Source organism: Canis lupus, chromosome 19 (genome assembly GCF_011100685.1).
Source record: "Canis lupus familiaris isolate Mischka breed German Shepherd chromosome 19, alternate assembly UU_Cfam_GSD_1.0, whole genome shotgun sequence".
Lineage (NCBI taxonomy): Eukaryota > Metazoa > Chordata > Mammalia > Carnivora > Canidae > Canis > Canis lupus.
Window position 1 is genome coordinate 51,772,134 of NC_049240.1, and position 21,210 is coordinate 51,793,343.

Consider the following 21,210-nt stretch of genomic DNA (forward strand, 5'->3'; position numbering starts at 1 on the left):
TTCTGTTCTGTTGGTTTATATGTCTATTTTTGTGCCATTACCATACTGTTTTGATTACTACAGCCTTGTAATATAGCTTGAAATCTATGATTGTGATACCTCCAGCTTTGCTTTGCTTTTCTTTTTCAAGATTGCTTTAGCTATTCAGGGGTTTTTGTAGTTCCATACAAATTTTTAGGATTGTTTGTTCTAGGTGTGTGAAAGATGCTATTCGTATTTTAATAGGGATTGTACTAAATCTGTAGATTGCTTTGGGTCGTATAGACATTTTAACAATATTTGTTCTTTTGATCATTGAACATAGAAAATCTTTCCATTTCTTTGCATCCTCTTCACTTTTCCTCATCCATATTTTATTGTTTTCAGAGTACAGGTCTATCACCCCCTTGGTTAAATTTATTCCTAGGTACTTTATTATTTTTGGTGTAACTGTAAAAGGGATTGTTTTCTTAATTGCTCTTTCTGCTGTTTCATTATTATTATATAGAAATGTAATAGATTTCTGTACATTGATTTTGTATCCTGAGAGGCTAGTGAATTCATTTATCACTTCTGGTAGTTTTTTGGTGGCATATTTAGGGTTTTTTTCTACATAGTACCATGTCATTTGCAAATAGTGCAAGTTTTACTTCTTCCTTAGCAATTTGGATGTTTTTTATTTCTTGTCGTTTTCTGATTGCTGAGGGTAGGACTTCCAGTACTATATTGAATAGAAGTAGTGAGAATGGAAATCCTTTTCTTGGTTCTTGACCTTAGGGGAAAAACTGAAAGTGTGATATTCACTGTGGAGTTTTCATATGAGGACCATGGACCCATTTTTAAACCACCTCTAAAATATCTCCATAACTAGAGTAAATTTTCTAATCCAAATCCCCTAACCTGTATCTGTATGAAAATTTGGGTGCCTTAAAGAGAATTGCTGCCAACTAACGGTATGCTGTATGTAAAAAGTGTTTTCCCTGCTTTCTTGCAGGCTTAAGCAGCTCCTTTGTGTGCTTGATTAAAAGATACTTGCAAGCTTTAGTGTTGTTAAATAATATACATCGATTATAGCCAAGTCTTTATAATATGAACAATCTTTTTATCAAAGTTCTATCTCTATAAATCCTAGTCATTTAAATGTAGTTTTTCAGTGTTTCCTGTCTTAATTGTTGTGCTGACGCATGTGTGATTTCCCTCTGGTGTTATCGAATAGATTAAGAAAAATGCATTCAGTCAAGTTGTTTTCATTTCTGTCTCTCTTAAAAAGAGCTATACACGTATAAAAATTATAAATGGTAGCAGAGCTTTATTATATATTATGAGAGTCTCTCATTTTGCTGAGAAACATTTACTCCCTGTCCTTCATGTAATAACTTGGGGAAGGGGCAAGTGGAAATTTTAAATTCATTACCTAATAAATTCAGTAGATTTCAAGGAAAATATAAAAACTACAGTAAAGACGATTCTAGGCTCTAAATATCTGCAACTCTATGTTTATGGATAAGAAAAATTAACAAATCCCTGTGCATTTTTCATAATTAAAATATATTGTCAACCTTCAATGTCTCTTTCATATAAATAAAGATTGTAATTTCAGATATCATTATCATACCTATTTGCCTTTATTGTAAGTGGAAGCTCTAGTTTCTGATTACTGTTAACAACTGTAGGATTTTTTTTTTCCTAAATTGCATATGCTTTTTGATTAACAGTACATTTATTTCCCGTATTTTCTTCTTCTCCGTTCCTGACTGTTCACCATGGACACACACACACACACACACACACACACACACACATCTGAGGGAGCAGTAAAAACAAAAGATATTTTATTAAGTAAATAATACTCCTCAAAGGTTTTATTCAGCTTATATAATAGATCAGAAATTCATTTTAGGGCACTATTTTCTATTTTATATAGGAATTATTATTTTAAAAACCATGTTATGCTTTTTTTCATAATTTGAATGTTGTTATGATTTCTTAGCTCTATAAAAATCTTCCTGCTTGTTTTTTTTCCCTATTCACAGTATTCAAAGTGATCCATGTGACCTAGATATTGAAAATCGAGGTAGAGTGTGCTGCATTGCTGATATTTACTGTGAAGCCTCAGAAACATTCTGGTTCCACATGCTAGAATTACAGGATGCACACTGTTTAATATTGCTGGTATTTTAAAAGATACCTGAAAGTCTGCACAATCATTTTTTTAAGGTGGCATTAAAATATTGTTTAAAAAGATTCAAATAATAAAACATAATGCCTTTATATTCCAGAAAATGAACATATAATCATTGTCCATTTGTAAATGTTATATCATGTTAGATATGACTCTATGGATTTTCCCCCCATTATTTACCCTAGTATAGTAGTCTGCTAATTTTGAAATCTAACCCCAATAAGATGCAGTTAGTTTTCATTTCCTAATTTGGGGTGAACTCTGTTAAATTATAAAAAATAAAATAGTATCTAGAGTCTGCTTTATGAAATTATATTCATCAGGAGAAGTTAATTTTATCATCTGTCAATTTGGTGTAGAGCATCTCTCAAAAAGTCTGCTTTTACTTTCAGGAAGCCGTATTCTCTTAGTGTAGAAAGCTAGTTCACCTTTTAACAATTCTGTGTAAAATATAAAACCCTGAATACTCTGGTTTCTCTTCAGATCGTATAAATCTTTCGTCTTTTAAAACCCTAAAAGGAAAGCATTGAATGAGTTAAAGTACGTACACAGGTGACTGACTTTCAAGTAGAGAGCCCTATATATACTGAAAGAATCTCATTTGTTTTCTCTTTGCTCATTCCAAAAATATTATAAAGTAGAAGAAATAACAGATTACATCATAATTCTCAGCTAATAAAATTAAAGCAAAGATGTGCTAAGGATCAACCATGTAGTTTTTTTTGTCCTCCTGATGATAAAAAGACTTACTTGCCAAAGTACTTCCTGAGTTTTTTTTATATAGCCAGGGAAAATTACAAAGTACCAGGGCAGATGGCCAGATTCTGTATTAAGGAGTCTAAGGCCATAATCTGGAAACCCAGGGCTGAGAATCAAATGGGAAGTAGAGGGAGAGACAGAAAAAAGTAAGGGCTGCAACTATGTGAGGCAGAAGCTGAGCAGAATGAGATGCAATATAAAAACAATAAACAGCTATAAGAGAGTAGCCCAGAAGCAGGACTCTGAACAGAAAGTGTGGGCAGAGCACATTAATACCTTTTTGAAGGAGCAGGCATGAGAGATTTATCAAGACTAGAAACTTACTATAACTGAACAGTAAACCTAACTCTGACTTGTCTCCTGTGCCTAGATGATTTCTTTTTCCTTTTTAATCAAATCAGCGTTTCCCAAACTGGTATTTCATAGGACAGTCTTCTAAGAGCTTTATCACGAAGGTGGGGAGATTCAGTTGAGTAAATTGGGGGAATTAAAATCACACGCGTGCACACACACACACACTCATCCTTAATGTTTTTCTTTCTTGAAAATTCACACCCTTTATCATATAAAAGCTTCTGAGTAGGGGCATCCAGGTGGCTCAGTGGTTGAGCATCTGCCCTTGGCTCAGGTCATGATCCCAAGGTCCTGGGATTGAGTCCTACATCAGGTTCCCTGAGAGGAGCCTGCTTCTCCCTCTGCCCATGTCTCTGCCTTTCTCTGTGTCTCTCTCATAAATAAATAAATAAAATCTTAAAAAATAAAAAAAAAAAAGCTTCTGAGTAGTCCTAGTGGGAGAAATTTCTTTAAACCCAACATTTCCGGGATCCCTGGGTGGTGCAGTGGTTTGGCACCTGCCTTTGGCCCAGGGCACGATCCTGGAGACCCGGGATCGAGTCTCACGTCGGGCTCCCGGTGCATGGAGCCTGCTTCTCCCTCTGCCTATGTCTCTGCCTCTCTCTCTCTCTCTCTGTGTGACTATCATAAATAAATTTTAAAAAAATTTAAACCCAACATTTCCCACACTTGTTTGACCTTGACAGTGTATTGCATCATATCAAATCCCATCATTTGAAGCTGTGTTCTTCAGGACATCATTTTGGGGACCTAACTATCCTGTGTAGTTAGTGTTTCAATGAACCAATTGGTTGCAAAGCCATTTTTGAATGTAGAGTGTATGTTTGAGTGAATGAATGAATTTGTCTAGTATTTATTAATATAGCTATTGAAACCTTGCACGGGATCCAGTTGTTGATACAAGAAAGGCTGACATTACCTATATAGTCAGACAAAGTACCATAGCTACTTATTTTTAAAGATCGGAGTATGTTAAGTCATGGAAGCTAGACTAGACTCCACAACATAGAACCACTGATCCTGTATTTTGAACAGCAGTAACTAGACATCAACAAGAACTTCAAAGCATATTTTATTATAAGTATATTCTGCTCTTACTAATTCTTGGCAAATGATTCCAACTAAAAGATACAGAAGTGGTCTTATGTTAAGACAAGAAACAGTAGGATGCCTGGGTTTCTCAGTAGTTGAGCCTGCCTTCTGCCTTCGGCCCAGGATGTGATCCCGAGGTCCTGGGATGGAGTCCTACATTAAGCTCCTTGCAGGGATCCTGCTTCTCCCTCGGCCTGTGTCTCTGCCTCTCTCTCTCTCTGTATCGCTAATGAAAAATAAATAAATAAAATCATTAAAAAAAAAGGAAGCAGCATGTTACAACAACAAAACTCTAGTAGCCAAGAGATTTGTATTTTCTGTTCAGATGTGCCATCAGCTATATATGAGACATTATAAAAGATAGTTCTTTTCTGAAAAATGAAAAGATTACTAATTTCCTATCTAGATATTAAGAGTGAACTTCTAAAAAGATTCTAACTTCCATGCTGAAATTTGGGAAATTCTGGATTAAACAAAGTTAAGCAAATTTTCATACTATATTAATGTGTATTGTGAATTTCCAAAAGATGGATATAGTATTAAAGTTTTCTGTGTTACCCTATATCTATACTTTGTGTATTAAGTGATCTTCAGAGCATAGTTTGGGAACTATAGGACTGAATATACTTCAGACTTCCTTGTAATTCTGAGATATTATGTTCAATGATTTTAAATTATCTATTTACATTTTTAATCCTTAAAAGAAAAAGAAGATGTGCATTTATAACCACCTGTGTGCTTGTGAAGGACCAGTGTTATTTGAAAAATGTCTTAGGTTGCAGCATTTTCTAATAACAACTCCACATTTAGTTAGATGTTTTTAATTAATTAAAAATAATATATGTATGACTTTACAGTATTTAGGGTAGAGTATTAAAGATTGTTAAAGTCGTTACTATAGCGTTAGTCTTTATGGTTTCTAGATAAAATACTCTAAAATCATGTGCATATTATTTTTTACTTTAAAAATTTGCATACGTTACAACTCTAAGGAAATAATAGCGAAAGAAGAAATAGCTTTTCCAAAATAAGAGCACAGTTGCTTTCATCACTTAATTTAGTAATCGTCAGTATCATATCCTTAGCATGTTCTTCCAGAACATTTTTGAATTTGACATTATAGTAACTTTCTGCTCTGAAAAAAGAAACACTGATGGAAGAATATTTTATATCTTTAGGGATAGAGTGAAATATGGGAGTTTTTCAAGAAAAATTTACTTGCAAAAATATTTGGAATAGAAGTCAGCTTGAAGAAATTCTCACTGGCCAAATCTGAAACAATTTGAACAGCAAAATAAATAATGATAATAATGAATTATTACATCTTAAATAAAATAAGAATCCATCCGCCCATACTAATGTAAGTGAATAAATCAATTAAAGAGAGAAGAAAAACCTCTTCCTTATGCCAACTAATATAAGGGGTAATGGAGTTAGAAAATCATCAACAGATGCTACAATTAGTGGGCTAAATTTTATATAGAACAGTTTCAAAATATTTTCCCACGAATCACTTTTTAATTATAAAGAAAACAGTAATTTGATACTGGAGAGACGGGGACATCCCATCAACAAACTAATCAAAACCACCCATATTGGATTAAACTAACATTTCACGTGCTTCCTGATAGGATGTGCTTGAAAAGGAAAAACTATTGCCTCTTACAGTATTCCCACCAAGATGCATAACCTAAAGCTAATCAAGAGGAAACATCAGATAAACCCAAAATGAGGAACATTAAATATTAAAATAATTGGCCTGTGTTCTTCAAAAATGTCAAGATCAAAAAGACAAAGGCAGAGAAGTTTCCATTTTTAAGATGGATTTTATCAGCTTTAAAAATCTCTTGAAAATCTAAGGAGATTTAATCGGCTGCGTGTAATGTGTGATAATGTTTTGGATCGTGGCCCATAGGTTTAAAAAAGCAAGTACAAAATGCTACAAAGGGCTTTACAGGACAATTATTGAAAATTGACTATGGACTCTGGATTAGATATATTAAATTTCTTAATTTCAAAAATTATATTGTTGTTATGTAAAAGAATATCCATGTCCAAAGGAAGTGCTTACCGAAATTTTTAGAGGTGAATTGGCATATTGTTCCAATTTACTTTCAAAAGAAGAAATTAGATACCTAGATGATAAAGCAAATGGGGCAAAATGTAAACAATCAAGGAATCTGGATGAAGTTTCTAGAGTTACTCATCCTATTCTTGCAACATTTCTCTAAGTTTGACTTACACTGAAATAAAAAGTTGTAACACTTTTCTTGAGTTTGAGTATGCCCCCCGCCCCCGAGAGGTAAAACCTAACTTCGGTTTAATGGGTCAGTTGTTCCAAGTATATAAGGAAAAAGGCCAGATATATCCCTTGCTCTTTGTCCAAACTGATAAAATTATGAAGCAAAGTTAACATGATGATTAATAATCTCCCTCCTTCAAGAAAAGGTCATTGATAGTATATTTGTGAACATGTTAAACTCTTTATGTTAAATGTACCATATGAATTCAGAGTATTAATATTTTAAGTGAATGCACTTTAGAGGATGTACAATAGGCAGCGATTTCAAGACACACATAAAACCACTACCTCTATTCTCTCCCCAACCTCCAGCCCACCTGCCACACATTTACTTATTCTTCATGCCCCACTTTACCTGGCTAATTTAAGTATAACAAAAGCTTTGTCCAGGAACCTTTCTTGCCCTCTAGAGTTTATAATAAATCATTGTCACCACTCTATAAAGGTGATAGATTATGTATTGAATTGAGAAACATGTTTTTTTAAAAGACTTTCTATTAAGAAATTGCCTAGTTTTAGATACTTACTCTGTCATAAAGTGCTACAATATATTTTATTTCTAAAGTGGGATAATTATTAAAACAATCTCAATTTTTAATATTTTGAGTGCATCACAATTTTTTCACTGGGCACTAATATATATTTATAGTATGTATGTTATTTGCACATATTATGTATGTACTTATATATATAGACATAAAACATAATTTTACTTTCTCAAATTCTGTCCTCTTTGTATTCATAAGATATATAGTCTTCATAAACAAATTAATATTTGTTTTCTGTTCAGGAGTCAAATATTACTTACTAGTTGCTTGACCTTGAGAGTTGGCAAGTCAAAGAAAAATCCAGAGGACTAAAAAAAAAAAAAAAAATCCAGAGGACTAAATTGTACTTTAGTTTAAATTTTTTTAAGTTATTTACCATTTAGTAGACAATCAACAGACGAAGACTGTCATAGATTCAGATATCACCTGATTAATTTTTGAATACAAGAGTCTAAACCAAAAGCAAAAATCTAAGTAAAAGATGGGACACCTGGATGGCTCAATGGTTGAGTGTCTACCTTTGGCTCTGGTCGTGATCCTGGGATCCTGGGATTAAATCCTGCATCAGGCTCCCTGCATGGAGCCTGCTTCTCCCTCTGCCTGTGTCTCTGCCTCTCTCTCTGTGTGTCTCATGAATAAATAAATAAATAAAATCTTTTTAAAAATCTAAGTAAGAGGTAAACTAAGAAGGACTAAGTATGCATGGATATGTATGTTTGAAGTGGGGGGAGGGTTGTTTGTTTTTAGTTTTTTATTTATTTAAGTAATCTCTACAGCCAACATGGGGCCCAAACTCATGACCCCAAGATCAAGAGTCACACGCTCTCCCGACTGAGACAGCCAGGCGCCCCTGAAGCAGGCTTTTAAAATTGTTTTGATGCTTCTCTGTAAGAAAGAATATTATAACTCTTAACATTGTATATATTAAAAGAGATGAAGGATTGTTTCCTCACAGAAAATTTAATAGCTTTCTAAGGAAAGGTAAAATGTATAAGCATTTCAGCAAATAAACTAGGTTTTTATTTTAGTTTCTTTTTTTTAATTCCATTAAGAACTTTATAGTCTCCATTCAAAATGTATTATATAAAACATGTCAATAATACTTTTGCCCTTTTAATGACTGTATAACTTATTTGAGAAAATGGTCATGTGGCATCATGTAAAATTATTTTATAGAATTAAATCTTGGAGCTCTTATTTACATAAGAAAGGATTCAGCTCCAATACTGACCTACTTTTCTTTCATTCAGATTTTTTTAGTGAGTGTCTCACACCAAGATTTGAAGCCAGAATTTTATTGCAATATATTAAAAAAGAGAAACTCATTCTTGCTGTGTTTCTGTAATCTGAATATAAGGTTATACGATATCAACAACCAGCAGATGGAGGGAAAAAATGCTCTAGGAAGCTAGGCTATAAATACTAGGTTAATTCCAGAACTTTAAGATTTTCAAAATTTTGCTAAAGCATCTCTAAATTGTCTGATCTTTTAGTAAGAAATTCATAATTCAGAGTGGGAAAGAAAGACACAGAATCTCAAGGTAAGGTCTATGTCACTTCAGATGATTTTATCATCTTCTTACACTTCCTACAAAGGCCATTTTTGGTCCTCTAATCTCCTAACTGGTTTGGATACAAAGAAATAGCTCAATTGGGTATGTAAAAGTAATTTTTTTCCCAGCATTTTTTTTCTTCATAATGCCAGTATTAAGACTCTCTTAAGACTCTCATTCATCTAGTGACCTTTCTATTTAAAAAAATGAATGTAGGGATCCCTGGGTGGCGCAGCGGTTTGGCGCCTGCCTTTGGCCCAGGGCGCGATCCTGGAGACCCGGGATCGAATCCCACGTCGGGCTCCCGGTGCATGGAGCCTGCTTCTCCCTCTGCCTGTGTCTCTGCCTCTCCCTCTCTCTGTGTGACTATCACAAATAAATTTTAAAAACTTAAAAAAAAAAAAGAATGTATTAAATTTTCTAGTGATTGAATGCCCTGTTTAAAAAAAAAAAAAAAAGCTGCTTTGGCTTCTATTCAATCATTCATTCATTCATTCATTTATTCATTCAGAATAAATCATATACATTCATGCTAAGTACTTTGATTGGATTAAAGTTGCAAGCATAAGAAATATATCCCCATTCTCAAGTTACTTACTACAAGCACACTCTGAACCATGACAATGCAGTATAATAAATGTGATAAAAGTAGTACAATGTGTTATCAGGGTATGTAGTAAGAGTTCCTAACTTATACTGAGTAGTTTTGGAAGTCAGTGATTTTGGTTTTTGTTTTGTTTTGTTTTGTTTTGTTTGAAGTCAGTGATTTTGGTTACCAAAGATGGGATTAAAAATATATGAGATGAATTTTGTGATCCAAATCAGCATATTTCAAGATAAACAGTAGTCTCATTAACACTAACAATTTATTGAGTATCTGTGATACGCTAAGTGTTAGAACAAATCTTGTCATTTGTGTTAAATATGTTAATAGTGAAGGGACTCCTGGGTGGCTCAGTGGTTGAGCATCTGCATTCAGCTCAGGGTGTGATCCCGGGGTCCTGGGATCAAGTCCCACATCGGGCTCCCTGCATGGAGCCTGCTTCTCTCTCTGCCTGTGTCTCTGCCTCTCTCCCTGTCTCTCATGAATAAATAAATAAAATCTTTTAAAATAAAATAAAATGTTAATAGTGGACTTTTTTTCCTAAAAAATATTTGCCTTACTTCTCTGATTGTTAGGCTCTTTCTAGTTAACTGGTTTATATCAATTCAGGCCATACCACTCATACATACCATTGGCTTTCTGAGGTACCCAGGGAGAATAATATGGCTTCATTAAGGAAAATCCCATCCTTTACTACTAAATAGCCAACTCCAACTCATGGCCTACTAATATTGTTGGATCATTACCTTCATCCTTGGGTGTGGAGACCAGTAAATCATTATTATAATGTGAATCATCACCAGTAGAAAAGTATTATTTTGCAGTGTTTCTGGAAAGTAGCAATTATGAATTTAGAAACAACCTTAAACATAGGGAGAGATTTTTAAACACAAGAAAAAGTGGGAACACAGAAATTAAGATGAAAGGTAAGAAAGGTGAGCCAAGAGAACATGAACTCAAGTGGAGTGGGTAACGAAAGAAGATGTAGTGGGCTCAAGAAGTTTGAGGAGTTTGATGGATGCAAAAAGACTTCGTGGAAAGTCACTGGTACTTGCAGTTGAGAGGTTGGGCAGCCATTATCGTTTCCTACAGTTCTGCCTCTGATCTCCAGCAGCTCTGCTAGCAGGGTAACCGAGGAACAGCAGTTTAGCCTTTGAGCAGTTGTTCTAATTAGCTCTCTCGAGTGTAATGAAGACCTCCTGTAGTTGCATACTGGAATAAACACATAGTTTAGCTGGATATAGTCCTTAACTAATTTTTAAAAGAATTATATGTTGATATGGATACAAAATTAAATTTTAACTTTGGTAAAAACAAACTTTAGTGAACACTGAAAATTAGTTCTGTGATATCATAAGAAAACAAGCAGACCTAATTTTTTAAATAGGCTTAACTATTCAAATTTTTGAGGGAGCAAGGGTGCCTGTGTGTCTCAGTCAGTAGAGCCTGGAACACTTGATCTCAGGGTCGTGAGTTCAAGCCCCACATTGGATTACTTTAAAAATAATAATAAATAAATACTTTCATACATATATGTATATATATAAATTTTTCAGGGAGCAGAAGAGATAGTATCCTTATGTTTCAACTAACATCTTTATTCATGGAAAAAAAGCATTTTCAAAAGTATGTGTGAAAACATAAGGAAAGGTCATATATTTGAAGAATCCAGTCTTTGTAGAAACCATCTTTCAACTAAATCTTTTTTCAAGAGATAGTATCTTTGATCAGATTTTTTTGTTTATTTTTTTTTCTACGCATGACTTTGGTAGATTTCAGTCAATTCAGGCTATAATAGCTCTTCCTCAGTGGTAGTATTTCATAACAATGAAAAGTACATATTGAATAACCAGATAATGACCTAATGATCCTTGGTGACTTATATCTGATATGGGAAAAATACAAACATGTTCTTCTTTATTTGTTTTTAAAAAGAGAGGCTATACAAGTGCCATTTTTGCTTTCCTTTATTATACTTTACATCCATTATCTTTTCAATAATTGATAAACCATAAGACTTTCTGGATCATCGTGTGTTAGAACCTTTAAGATTTGAAAAATCTCAAACAGTATTGATATTATATAAATATTGATGCTGGCTGAATTAGATGGATAAGCTTCCATCTAAATGCAAGTCACTTTTGGGGGGGACCTCAAACCAGTTACATTTATGGGAAGATCCTTAATGAAAATATGAACCAAATAAAATACAGTAGTCATCAGGTGATTCAGTCTTTTTTTAGTACTGATTAGAATTATTCATAATACTATTATTGACTTTGCGGCTTTCCTCCACACTCTCCTTTTTCAGTGCACAAATTCCTTTTGAATTGTTGAATCTAGGTTCAGCTGATTACCTTACTAACAAAATATACTGAAATATTTGATTATGTCGGAAAATCTTATTAGATGCTAGTTTGCCACACCAGAATGTTGCAAAGCTTAGTAATAGCACACAGGCTGTTTACTTGTTGCACAGAAATAAGAATCTTTGTATATGTGAGTGTGTTTACACACATAAACCTGCATGTGTTCCTGAATTTTTTTATTACAAAGTCAGATAGAACAATTCTGAATGTGTATGTAGGTATTTAATAACCCTCAATCATCTTACCATTTACGTTGTAAAAGACTCTTGGAGAACATGCAATATGATAGCAGGTTCTGTATTTCTTTTTATGAGTCTTAGTAAGATGTCTTATTTTTATTTTACTTTTTTAACCTCCATAAGTTACAATTAGCAAGTACCGATTGAAAACTTTTTAAGTGAAACCTAAAATTTAAAATGATATTAAAGAGAAGAAAATGAAGGCTTAGCCCCTAGTGACCTTCCATTTTAGTGTTTTCCTATAGTAGGAGAGCCTGAAGGTGACCAGTCTGTTCCCTTGCCCTGAAATTGATGTATGGAAAACAGAGTAGTACATCCTTTCAGGATGTTGGGATACTGAAGAAGATGATCTCTCAGGCAGATGTACTAGAAAACAAAACTATTTTGAATACTTGATCACTATTCCAATATAATGACTTTATTTTTAATTCAAAGTAACATCTAAGCTACCATTATATAATGCCTACTGCATATAAATATTAATGTTAAATATTGATCCTGAATGCCATAGCCTTGGATTTTTATTTTAGCATTATTTCCAAAGTATTATACATGTTATTAATGAGAATATTGTAAGCACCAGATCCAAAACACCATAGTTTAATAGCATGTCTTAGGCTTACTGCTGATACTTCAGTAATTTTATTAGCAGCTAAGGAGTTTAGGAAAGAAATCTTTTTAAGCCATCCATTTTTGTATCAGTCAAGATTCCTTATTACAAATAATATAATCCTCTCTGGCCATTTTAACAATAAAGAAGACATGCTGAAAGTTATTAATTGGGTAGCTAATAGACTCCCGCAGGACCAGAGAGCCGCTCTGAAGTTACCCAGTCAGTAACATTGTACAAGCATATTGCAGAAGCTCTTGTAGCAAAACACTTTGCATTGGCACCAAGCACTTAAGATGCATCAGTCTGAATGCAGCTGTCATCCACAAACAACCTGATATCGCCACCAACATATCAAGTTCTCCAAGAGGAGTTGCATCCTCAGGTTGCTTGCTTCTAGTTACAAGCCACACTCTGAATTTGATTGCTGGAACCTAAGGTATTTATTTACCTAGCTGTAAGACAGTCTGGGAATTCTAGTTTTCTGATTCCTGCCTTACGAAAACTGGAATCAGGGGCACCTGGGTGGCTCAGTGATTGAGCAGCTGCCTTTGCCTCAGGTCATGATCCCGGGGTCCTGGGATCAAGTCCCACATCATGCCCCCTACATGGAGCCTGCTTCTCCCTCTGCCTGTGTCTCTGCCTCTCTCTCTGTGTCTCTCATGAATAAATAGATAAAATCTTAAAAAAAAAAAAAAACTAGATTCATACTGTAGAAAGTTAACAAAATACAGACATACCTCAGAGATATTTCCGGTTTAGTTCCAGATCACCACAATAAAACAAATATTATAATAAGCTGAGTCAAATGAATTTTTTTGTTTCCCAATGCATGTAAAAGTTGTATTTATACTACACTATGATTTATTAGGTGTGCAATAACATTCTGCACAGAAAAAACACTGTACACACCTTAATTAACAATACTTTATGTCTAAAAAATGCTATCCATCATCTGAGCTCTCAGCAAGTTGTAATCATTTTGCTGGTGGAAGGTCTTGTCCTGATATCGAGGGCTACTGACTGATTAAGGTGGTGGTTGCTGGGGGTGAGGTAGCTATGGCAATTTCTTAAAATGAAACAATGAAGTTTGTCACATCAACTGACTCTTTTGTTCATTTGAGTACTTAGAAGCCATTGTAGGGTTATTCATGGGCCTAATTTAATATTATTGTATCTCAGGGAATAGGGAGGCCTGAGGAGAGGGAGAGAGATAAAAGGACAGGCAGTCAGTACAACAGTCAGAACACGCACAACAGCAAATGCTGTTGGAAAAAAAATGGTGCTGATAGACTTGCTCAATATAGGATTGTCACAAACCTTCAATTTGTAAAAAGTGCAGTATCTACAAAGCACAGTAAGACAAAGTATGCCTAAGTAAGAAAAGCATTCAAAACCATAGGTAACCAATGTCCAGAGATAATAGTTTACTAGATTAATTTTTCTCATAAGTCTTCATTGCATCATTTAAAATTTCTAGGGGTCAGGTACAGGTCATTGTCTTTATCTGGGAAATTTATCCCAAATTTGCCTTCAGTAAGCACCTAAATTATTTTCTTAGTGAGTCACTTCTACCAAATGTTAGCTCCTCTAACTATCATTCATACTTGAACTGAAAGAGAGAAGCACATCTGCAATTATATAATAAGGCAGGGTTTCTCACCCTCAGCTCTGTTGACATTTTGGAATGGACAATTCTTTGTTAAAGGGGGATTTTCTGTACATTGTAGGATGTGTAGCAGCATCTCTGTCCTCTTCCCACTAGATGCCAGTAGCATGCTTGCAAGTGTGTGTACACACACATACACACACACACCCACACACCCATAATGATAATCAAAATTGTCTTCAGACATTGACAGATGTTCTCTAGGCTAGTAAGTCATTGCCAGTTGAAAGCCACTAAGAAGCAACTATGTCTTTGCTTACAAACAATTCATGCAAATAAATAGATGCCATCCTTGACTACTTTTTCTCCACATCTTAGAGTCTGACCATTGAATTTGTAATTATATGTCTCTCGCCTCTTCGTCTAAATTCTTTTTCCAAAATGTATGAAATTATATAAATCTAAAAAGGAGATTGAAAAACTATGTCTTCCATGTAAGCCTCTAGTAATTCAGTTGCTTTCTCCAGTACTTCCCTTTTGCTTTGTCTCTTCCCATTCTGTCAGCATATTTTGTGTCCTCTCCCTTCTCCAAGGATAGTCTTGACAGTGGGTACCTATAGGAAGGAAGGAGGGAGGGAGGGAGGGAGGGAGGGAGGGAGGGAGGGAGGGAGGGAGGGAGGGAGGAAAAGAAAAGTTGGATTATGGTTTGAATTTAAACTTTGTGCTTCAGAAATTTGGTGAATTGAGTACATATTTCTTAAGGTTATCATATGAACAAATGAAATAAAAGTATCCGTTTTGTCATTACATTAAATTTACTTGAAAAGATGTTCCCACAATATAGAAATTATCTATTATGTAGTCAGGATTTGGGGTTGAGCCTTGAAACCCTCTTTTAAAAATCTTTCTGCATTTCCTTTTGTAATTCAGAACATTTCAAGGAACCAGAGATAAGCCATATAAATTGTCTTTTTCTTTTAATGCATTGTACAGTATTCATTAACTTATATATATTTTCATTCCTTAAAAAAATGATAGTTTATGTGAGTGAAATGGTTTATATATTAATCCTTAATTATTCTAAGCAAAGATAAAATAGTAAAAAATCAGTTTAATAACCTTTGGTTTCTTGATAAATTTCAGAGTTGACCTGAATCATATTGCTACTTTTTCAAATTAACCTCCAAAATTGCTAACCTGTTTTAAGAGTTTAGGAGCATACCTTTCCAAAATTGAAGAGTAGTATCTAATTTCCTTACATTAAGCATTTCTTTTACGGCTTAATAAGTTATAACTTTGCAAGTATGAGGGCATGATTAAATTTCTTTTCATATTGCTTCTAAGTAGAATAAATAATTCAGCTTTTTATCAGTGTAGTTTCAGTTTTTATACTATATCATAAATAGCTTTCCAGCTGTGTTAGAGAGAACTTTCTTCCTTACCAGAAATACTTAAGGTTTTTCTATTATTAAAAAAGAGAGAGAAAAACGTTTATCTTATATTATCTTGAAATAACTCACTAATTCTAATCAATACATTTTTATTTATTAATTTTGGCTAGCTTTATTGTAATGCATCTTCATAGTGTCCATTATTCTAATTAAAATTCACTTAGAATTTGGTATAGCTTAGATATTTAAAAATACATATTTTTTCATATATATATTTTTAAATAAGTATACATATATGAAAAATACTTATTTACAAATTTATGGTTAGGTAGTTACATATATATATTTATTGGCTATCCATTGTTCTATTTGGAAAGTAAATTTTTTGTGGCTTATATCTTCCTACTTTTAATATTTGTGAGATTTAAATTTTACATATTGTACCAAATGAAAAGGACTTAGAGAAATTGAGGTACAACATATAAAAATATTAAACATAAGAAAATGATATTAATACATTATTTGTTATTGTTAAAATGAAATATCTAATTGGAAAAAATAATGTAGTATATTTTTGCTAAAGACTTCATTGAACTCCTGAAGTTTTTTAGGAACCAGAGTTTTTATTATAAAAATAACACGAATTTGAAAATATTCAAATAGCACAGAAGTGGAATAAATAGAAAATCAGTATGAAGACATCTATTTTTAACAATGTAACATTACTCTGAAGAGCTGCCTTAATACAAAATAATCAGATCCTGCATAAAACTTAATGTTATCTCATTGCTAAGTTCCACAGGTAGAAATAAAATCTTAACGAAGAAAAAAACTTAGACTGAAGCTGAAGTATAAGCTATAAACACATTGCAGATTGGGGTCTTCTTAATGGTAAATGAGAATAATAATACCTAATCCAGAAGAAAACTAAAGGCCACTAGCAAGACAGAGAAGCTAGAAGAAATAATTCTCACTTAAGATGGGAGTTTTTTCCTCTTGTTTTGTTTTGTTTACAGATCATATCAACCAAATAGGAGTTCATAATCAAAATCCAGCAAACACATAAGAAAATAAGCTACCATGAGCGAGAGCAGAAAAGACAAATTGCAGATGTAGCCTCCACCCTGCCCAGGATTAAAAGGTATTGCAATTAGCTGATATAGAATATATAAAAACAAATTTGAAATGTTTAAAAAGAATAAACTGGCAGAATTGAACTTACGAAAGTGGAATGGCCAATGACAAAGAAATCTTTAATAAATTGATATATTGGTCAGTATTTAGTCAATTAAATAGAAACTATTCCAGTTATCTTAAAAGGACAATTTAATATGGGAAATTGGCTGCACAGGTTATTAGAAGAAACTAGAAAAATTCAGCAGGGATTATCAGTGCAGAGTAAAATTTATAAAGTACCCCAAACAAGGGGTAGAAAAGGAGTATATGACATCCAATCATATAAAAAGGAGAAAATGGAGTAAGTTTCAAACAAATAAAAATTTTTCCAGTTCATTTTTTAAGGCAAAAAGAGAGCTTTTCATTTTTAAGTGTAGGAGAAGTGGGACAAATGAAAAGCAAAGGGTAAGAAACTAAAAAAAAAACCTAAATACATTGGCAGGGATCCCTGGGTGGCGCAGCGGTTTGGTGCCTGCCTTTGGCCCAGGGCGCGATCCTGGAGACCCGGGATCAAGTCCCACGTTGGGCTCCCGGTGCATGGAGCCTGCTTCTCCCTCTGCCTATGTCTCTGCCTCTCTCTCTCTCGCTCTCTGTGTGACTATCATTAATAAATAAATAAATAAATAAATAAATAAATAAATTGGCAATTACACTTAGTGACACTCTGAAAACATAATGACATGAAATGGTTGAAAATATAAGAATAGTAAAAGGTTATCCTGGGCAAACACCAAATGAACAAAAGTTAGGGTATCAATTTTAATTGAACAAGTATGACTAGAGATAAAGAGAACTTACTACGTAATAATAAAAGGTTCAGTTCACTAGAAAAAAGTAACAATATTAAGCCTGCATATACATAACTTAGCCTCAAAATATATTAAATTCTGTAAAATTAAAGACAGAAATTTCTCAATATAATAATAAATTTTAATGTACATTTGTCTACAACTGCATACAATAGAGAATATGCATTCTTAAATGATTAACCATTTACAAAAATAGACTATATTTTTAGCACAAAAAGTCAGTACATTTCAAAGAATTGTCTTACAGACCACATCTTCTGACATAATAGTCAATAGCAAAAAGAAAAATTTGTAAATGATTATGCATTTGGAAATTTGTTTTAAAAAAGAGTAACTATGAACCAAAAAATAGCATCCTTATAACTAGACAAAAACTAAACATACCAAATTTATAGGATACATAACCTTAAATGCTTACATTAAAAAGAGAGGGAGGCTGAAATTTCATGATGTAGGCTTCCAATTTAATGAGTTAGAAAATGAACAACATCTTTAAAAAAAAAAAGTAAGTATGAGATAACAAAGAGCAGAAATTAATGAAAGGAAAACATACATTTAGCAGGTAGGATCAACAAAGCCTGAAATTGCTTTTTTTTTAAATACCTACAAAATAGATATACCTCTGGAAGTTTAATCAGTTAAAAATTAAGGAGAAAAATCTGAAATAAACAATATTATGAGTAAAAATACTTACAGATCAAGTAGAAATTTAAAAGATGAGAGGATGTAAAAAAAATAATAATAAAAAAATAAAAGATGAGAGGTTACCTTATCCAGAAGTGACACAAAAAAAAATTGAAATTGAAAGTATTCCCATAACCATTAAATAATTAAATATTTTGTTAAGACCTTCTCATTAAACACATACACAAGCCTCATATCATTACAACTGACCTGGTAATGGTCAAATATCCTCTGATATTTCAAATTTACACACTTTAACGGAAAAGAAAAAAAGAAGGAATTATCCCCAAGCTCGACTACATACGTCTATATCAAAACCTTAATAACCAAACCAAACAAAAAGAGCAAGAGGAAGGAAAAGTACAATTCGTTCTCATTTATGGAAGTTAATATCAAATCCTACACAAAACTTTAGCAAGCAGCATATAACAATGTGTTAAAAAAAATAGGAAAATACAACCATGATCAAGAAGGGCATCAAAAGAATAAAGAATGCAAGTATGGTTTGGTGGCAGAGGGTAGAATCTATACATATCATTTAGCATAGCAAATTAAAGGAGAAAAAACATGGTCATCTCAATAGATTTTAACATATAATGTAGTATTGGTTTCAGGAGTAGAATTTAGTGATTCATCATTTATATATAAGACCCAGTGCTCACTACAAGTGTTTTTCTTAGCACCCATCACCCATTTCGCCCACCACCACACCCTTCTTGCCTCCATCAACCCTCAGTTTGTTCTCGGTCTTTTAGAGTTTCTTATGGTTTTCCTCCCTCTGTTTTTATCTTATTTTATTTTTCCTTCCCTTTCCTTATGTTCATCTATCTTGTTTCTTAACTTCCATGTATGAGTGAAATCATATAATCATATATGTCTTAATAAGTAAATGACTTATTTCATTTAACATAATACACTCTAGTTCCATCCATGTTGTTACAAATGGCAAGATTTCATACTTTTGATGGCTGAGTAATATTCCTGTGTGTGTGTGTGTGTGTGTGTGTGTGTGTGTGTGTGTGGTGTACCATACCTTCTTTATCCATTCATCAGTCAGAGGACATTGGGACTCTTCCATAATTTGGCTGTTGTTGTTAGTGCTGCTATAAACATCAGGATGTATATATCCCTTCAAATCACCATTTTTGTGTCCTTTGGATAAATACCTAGTAATGCATTGATAGGTTTTTTTTTTTAATTATAGTTAACTTATTCATGGAAGGGTAAAAAAAAAAAACCTCTTAGCAAAACTGGAAAAGAAGCGAAGATTCCCTAACTTGATTAAAGGTATTTGTCAAGAATATGCAGCAAATATCATTTTTACCAAAAAAATACTTGAGACATTTACTTTAAAATTGGAACAAGTCCATTTAACATTGTAGTGGAGGTCAGAGTCCTCACAACAAGAACAGAAAAGAAATATCAAGTATAACCATTTGGAAAGGAAGAAATTAAACTACATTCGTTTGTAGATGGCATGCTATCTACATAGAAAACTCAAAGTAATTAACGGGTAAACTCATTATAGAAATATAATGAAAGTTTAGCAAGGAGACTGATTATAAAATCAATGTAAGATTATAAACTGTATTTCTAATATTTAAAAAGTTAGAAAAGATACTATTTACTACATCCATAAAGACATAAAATACAAAGAAATAATAGTGTACAAGATCTTTATGAAAAAAAAACTATAAACTTTATTGAAGAACATTAAAGTCTAAATGGAGGTTGCACTAATATATTTGATTAAATATAGACAAGATGTCAGTTTTTTTTTTTTTTCAAATTGGTTTATAGGTCAATGTGATTCCAGTGAAAAATCCTAACGGTGTTTGAGGAACTCTATTTGGGTCTAAATTTTATTGGGAAAGCAAAGAGCCTAGAAGAGCCAACACACTCCTATAGAAGAATAAGGTAAATGAATTTGTTCTGTTGAAAACTGAAGAAAGTGTGATATTGGCAGAGGGATAGACAGCTTGACCAACGAACAAAATATATTGTTGAGATCCCTAAATATGTGATAAAACTTTTTTTTTTTCAAAGCAAAGGAATGATGAATAGAAAATTTGAAACAATGATGCTCTTTGAGGTAGTGTGTTTGAGATTAGAGGTTAGGGATGGTACATGGGCATTTGTTATTATACTTTATAACTCACATATATGACATGTACATCATATACATAACATAGTTGTATAAGGTTCCCATATAAACTACCACAGACTTCATGACTTAAAGAATAGATATTTATTTTTTCATAGTTCTCAAGGCTAAAGCCCAAGACCAAGGTGTCAGCAGGTCTACTTTATCCTGAAGTCTCTCTCCTTGGCTTGCCTCAGATAGCTACCTTCTTGCTATGTCCTCGCATGCCCTTTTCTGTGCTGTCCCACCCCTAATGTCTTTTTCCCCTCTTACAAGGACAATAGTCTATTGGATGAGGAGGATCCCATCCTTATGACTTCATTTAACATTAATTACCTCCTGAAAGGCCCTGTCTCCAATACTGTCATATTGAAGGGGTTAAGGACTTCCATATAGAATTCTAAGGGCACTCAACTCACTCCATAACAATAATTTTTAATTAAAAGCTTTAAATAGAACATGCACCCCACCCTTATCCTTTTTGGATTTCAGAAATTCTTCATATTAATCCCTTTGGGAATTCCTTTTAGTATTTTTCTAAGAAAAGCAAATAAAAGAGCCTGATTAGGATAGGAATGGTTATGTCCCTTCACAGGCATATTCATAAATCACTCTGAATAAGTCTGTAAAGTCTACATCTCAAGTCAGTAAATTGAAACTCCCAGGACTCTTTAATAAACCTTATGATGGAAGAGACCAGAGGAGAAAATGTTTTGAGGTTTCTGAATATTTTATTTAATCTTAGATAGTCTCAAGGTATATTTCAAGTTGTTTTTTATCTTCCATAAAGGGCTTACAGAAATGTTG

The 21,210-nt window shown here is 33.3% G+C and overlaps 1 protein-coding gene across 21 annotated transcripts in view; it reads left to right on the top strand.

Annotated features, from left to right (window-relative positions):
- MBD5 (methyl-CpG binding domain protein 5) overlaps nt 1-21,210 on the top strand; it is a 226,469-nt gene that overhangs the window by 100,234 nt on the left and 105,025 nt on the right. For 10 of the 21 annotated variants that reach the window (XM_038565140.1, XM_038565160.1, XM_038565161.1 and 7 more), the window contains 2 exons: nt 16,608-16,732; nt 20,061-20,177. The exons of 9 other annotated variants lie outside the window; for them this stretch is intronic. The gene's annotated coding sequence lies outside the window, so the exon portion shown is untranslated. The remainder of the gene's footprint in view (nt 1-16,607; nt 16,733-20,060; nt 20,178-21,210) is intronic. 2 more of the 21 variants (XM_038565141.1, XM_038565150.1) reach the window with 1 other exon arrangement.